The sequence below is a fragment of the Solanum dulcamara genome, chromosome 3, assembly GCF_947179165.1.
Source record: "Solanum dulcamara chromosome 3, daSolDulc1.2, whole genome shotgun sequence".
Taxonomy (NCBI): domain Eukaryota; kingdom Viridiplantae; phylum Streptophyta; class Magnoliopsida; order Solanales; family Solanaceae; genus Solanum; species Solanum dulcamara.
In genome coordinates this window covers 39967493-39972814 of record NC_077239.1, presented here as the reverse complement: position 1 = coordinate 39972814, position 5322 = coordinate 39967493, and the positions used below count along the sequence as shown (strand labels likewise).

General features: G+C 38.8%; 1 long non-coding RNA gene across 1 annotated transcript; it reads left to right on the top strand.

Moving 5' to 3' along the window:
• The first annotated feature begins 826 nt into the window (after positions 1–826).
• On the top strand, positions 827–2744 carry LOC129881623 (uncharacterized). The gene is made up of 3 exons (XR_008765643.1): positions 827–910; positions 1528–1574; positions 2665–2744. It is a non-coding gene; the product is annotated as an uncharacterized LOC129881623 (long non-coding RNA).
• Positions 2745–5322: the final 2578 nt, after the last annotated feature.

The following is a 5322-nucleotide window of genomic DNA, read 5'->3' as shown; positions in this document are numbered from 1 at the left end:
TGTTATAACCCGTATTTTGCACATTAGGGCATTTCGGGATAACGGTAATAAGTCAAGGGCAAGGCTATGGTTGATCTTGTTGGATACAAAATTCTTATGACTAAATTGGAATTTCAACTTGGAAATATTAGAAAAAGTAAGGGGCAAAAATTGGAATTTCTCATGGACGATGTTATATCCCGTATTTTATACGGTTGGATGTTTTAAGGTAGCCGTGGTAAAGTTAAGGGAATGAACATCTTCCAAAATTTATTTAATATACAAGTTGGATATGAATATTATTTATGATCATTAATAGTGTGGAAATATTGGAAAAGGCAAAGGGCAAAAAGGAAAATTCGCAAAGTGGCCTATGGTAATATTGTGGAAGGCTAGGGGTAAAATGGGAATTTCACAAAGTCTTCAAGAAGACTCATGTGGGACCCACATGCCACATGGCAGCCCATGATTGGAGAAAAGGGGTGTGTTGGACCAATGAAACCTTGACATGTGTCACCACTTAGATCTTGACATTTGTCACCACTTAGGGCTTGACACGTGTCACCACTTGGGGGATGACATGTGTCACCCCTAAAGTAGTATATATATATATGAGTCTTATGACTCATTAATTTCCACACCTATCTAGAAAATTCAAGACTAACAAAACGAAATTACAAGAGAAAGAAAGAAGAGAAGAGAAGAGAAATTAAGGTAGAAAGAAGGAAAGAGCTACGATTTTGGGAGGAGAAAAAGGTAAGTTCTCCGATTCCGTTCCAAGAATTAATTATATGATCTATACCGTGATGTTAGTAATGAAATTGTATCGTTTGAGGCAGCCCAAAATGTTACCAAACAGCCAATAAGTTTCAGCTGCGCTAAAGGAAATTCCGAGGCAAGTTTTGGCGAGTTTTGGTGAATTTCGGGAAAGGTAAAGTTTTCTGTTTTGAACTGGACGTTATGATGATTTTATGAAGTATATTACATGTCTTAAAATATGCTGGAAGTCGAAAAAATGTATAAGGATATTTGACGTTGGAAACAAACTAAATGGAAGTCGTAGTAGTTAAATCGAAGTCGCGTAGTGTGTTGTTGTTGTGGTGCTGCAGTTTGGTGGTGGCTTAATTGCGTGTTGCAGGGCTGTAAAGTACTCAAAAATGGATGTGGGTGCTTCTTGTTGCAGCCACACAACCCTCCGTTTGGTATGACTACATATTTTACGAAATAAAGGTTAAAAACTCTATTTTGGTACCGTAGTTTGGAATGAGTTGTATAGAGCTTGTATTGTGTAAAGTTGAAGTGATTTACTTGTATACATGCTGCTGTCTGTTGTTGTTGGTATGGTTGTTGACATGGTGGCCGAGTTGAAAACTCGGGGATGTTCAAGTTACAAGGGAGATGCTGCCTGATTTTCGGTAGATTCGGAGCTAGTAATAAACTAGTCGAGAGACATAGATAAGGAAATGATTCCTATGGTTACTTGGGTGTAGAGTTGGAAATTGGAAAGTGAAAGTTTATTAACCTTAGTATTAATTTCATGTTAAATAGGTTCAAGAGACGACGAGGCGAGCATAGTTAAGAGTAATCCGTAAGAGGTACGTAAAGCGAACCTTTCTTTCTTTTGGCATGTCTTTGTCATAAGTACGTAAAGCTTATACTTTCTCTTATTTTGGCATGTATTTGTTATAAGTATGTAAAACCTTTCTTTCTTTTGGTATGTTTTTGACATAAGTATGTAAAGCATATTCTTTTGATTTTCATGTTTTGACATAAGTATGTAAAGCTAATCTTTGTTTTGGTATGGTATTTATGAAACAAAAATATGACTTTTATATAATTTCAAAGAGGTTCCTATTCCTAGAGCCATTAGGATAGCCAATTCCTTGATTTCCAAAAGGTATTTTATTATGCTTCGATACGTCTATATGATTCCAGAAGATTTATTCTTATATAATCCAGGGTAACTTTCGAAAGGTACTTGACATGAGTCTCGTCTCAATTTTTAAATGATAGCTCATTCTGATTATTCCATTGAGTCTTAAATATGATTTAAATTACATATAGTTTCTCACTACTCCACTCGTGGATGCCTCAATGCTTCCTTCACTGAGCCTGGGCCAAGATATGTTATCGTGCATATTTCTCTGCATTGTTCGCCGTGTCCCGACGTGAGGGGGCAGGTATGACATGTACATGGGGTGGTAAATGTTATACCACGGAGTTATGCTGTGCCATGTACATATATGTTTGTGATATGATATGATATGATATGATTTGATATGGCCATCTGATATGATATGATTTGTTACGGAGATATTCCCTACTCTGGTGTTATGCTGTGCCGTGGCGCCGATGATGGGAGGGCGACCACACTTTGTTCACCGAGTCCCATAATGGGACCGGATATGGCATATGTTTTTCTACATACATTATCTGAGGTTTTGATCAGCATTTGATATCTCCGGATATTTTGCTCAGTTTTGTACATTCTATTGCGGTAATGACTTTACTTATTACAACCCATTATATGTGGTTTGATAAGCATTTGATATTTATGGATATTTTGCTCATTTTTGCACTTTCTGCTCTGGAAATAACTTTACTTATTACAGTTCATGCTCTACATACTAGGTACATTTTCCGTACTGACCCCCTTTCTTTGGGGGCTGCGTTACATGCCCGCAGGTACAGACGATTGGTTTGCTGATCCGCTCGCTTAGGACATCCACCATGTTGGTCGACAGTGCTCCTTTGTTCGGAGTCCTATTTTGGTACTGACACTTTTTATTGTATATATATACGTTGTTCAGGGTACAGCGGGGCCCTGTCCTGTCATATGACTAGGATATCATTCTGTAGAGGTCTGTAGACATGAGATGTGGGTTTTGTATATATGTTTTGGGTTTTGTTTTGTGTTTTGTGATGGCCTATCGGCCTCGTGCATTATATCTGTTTAGAGATCCCTTCTAATCATTACCTATATTTATTTGATTAATGTACTAAGTGGGGCTAAGGGTACGTATGGGTGCCCAACTCGGGCACCAGTCATGGCCTACAGAGTTGGGTCGTGACACTTAGCCTCCAACTCTTTCCGAATTCTTATGACTCTATCTCCAACCTCCCTTCTCGCGAGGTTTCACAATCTTCTTTCCTTAGAGTTGTTTGATAGTGTCGTAGCTTATCCGGCTCACATGATAGTGTCTAAGGAACTTAAGAATACGTTCCGAGCTCAAGAGTGCGGGGTGTAACAACCTTTCTCCTTTTAGAACATTCATCCCCGAATGTTGAATAAAACTTCCCTTAAGACTTTATACGGATCATAGGGAGATTCCTTTCCACTAGAATGACATACATTTTCATCCGAGTAATTAATGTACGAGTTCCAAGACTGGGGGCTATCTGTAGATATCGGGAATAGGTACAGACACCTGTGTTTCATGTCTTTTTCAACCTCCTAGTTTATGTCTTCACGATTCTTATTCCGTCATAGTACCTTGACGGAAGTTATGTCCTTAGTTCGCAACCCGTTTAACTCCTTGTTATGTGGACCTCCTCCACGGGAACTATTCTGGGAGTGTCGTTCACATTCTTGCGGAGCATTGAGTTGTGAAAACTGAATGTATTATTTCAAATCGGACGGTATGTCTCACTCATAGGCAACTTTATCTATTCTAAAAATGCCCTGCGAAGGATCAATGTACCCCCTTCTTTCGAATGTAGGCTGCTAATTAACATCTTGTCCCGAAATAAGCTTTATGTCACGACCCAACCCTGTGGGCCGCGACTGGGGTCCGACCTGGACCCCTTTATGGCATATATCAGTTACCCTTAAGTTGAACCGTGTGTGATGTGATACCATACACAAACCCTAATGGGTCAAAAACTTTTTTTCATAAACCTGTAGCCTCATTCACCTGTATCATGACAGGAAAGGTCATGCGAGCCGATGAGGCTGCCATACCACGAAAACATTTGCAATACATCGGATGAGTACAGCTGAAACAAACTTACAAATAACCCACATACACATATATCTACAGACCTCTAAGAAGGGTAACAACAACATATGGTGGGACAGGGCCCCCGCCGTACCCCTGGACAAATAAATATATACATATCAAATGACCAGCATCAAAAGTTAGGCTCCAGAATAGTGGAGCGCTCCCAACATCGCTGAGTGGAAACCCTAAGCAAGCGGACTTCTAAAATGAACATATGTACCTGCGGGCATGAAACGCAGCCCCCTAAAGGACGGGGGGTCAGAACGATATATGTACTGAGTATATAAAGCATGGACTGTAACTAGTAAAGCCATTACCAAAACAGAAAGTGCAAATATAAGCAAACTATCCAGAATACCAAAATGTTTTTTTTCATAACCACAGATAACGTATACAGAGAAACATATGCCATATCCGGCCCCATTATGGGACTTGGTGAACAAATCGTGGTCGCCGCTCCATCACTGGCACCACAGCACATCATAACTCCAGAATAGGAAATATCTCCATAACAAATCATATCATATCCGATGGTCATATCAGATCATATCATATCATGTGTGTACATGGCACATCATAACTCCATAATTCCCATGTACAGGTTATACCTTCCCCCTCACGTCAGGGCACGGTGAACAAAGCAGAAAAGTAAGCACGATAACAAAACCTGGCTCGGGCTCGGTGAAAGAAGCATTGAGTCATCCACAAGTGGAGTAGTGAGAAACCAAATGCAATTTAAATCATATTTGAGACTTGATGGAATAATCAAAATAAGCTATCATTCAAAATCCAGACAAGGATCATATCAAGTACCTTTTGAAAGTTACTATGGGTTATATCAAAATAGAACTTTTGGGAATTATATAAACATATCAAGGCATCACAAAATATCTTTTGGAAGTTGGGAAGTTGGTCATTCTAGCGGCTTTACGAATAGGAACTTCTTTAAAATCATATGAAAGTTATATACTTGTTTCTTAAAATCCATGCTGAAAAGGAATATTAGCTTTATATACTTATGTCAAAGAAATGCTAAAAGAAAGTATAAGCCTTACATACGTATGCCAAAACATTCCAAAAGAAAGAATAGCTTTACATACTTATACCAAAACATGCCAAAAGAAGGAATAGCTCTACATACTTATACCAAAACATGCCAAGAGAAGGAATAGCTCTACATACTTATACCAAAACATGCCAAAAGAAGGAATAGCTCTACATACCTGTTACGGGTTACTTTTTATCCCGTTCGTCTCGTCGTCCTTTAAACCTAAGTAACATAAAAGCAATATGAGTACCAACCCTTCTTAACTTTCCAGAATATTAGGTTACACCTTAGTAT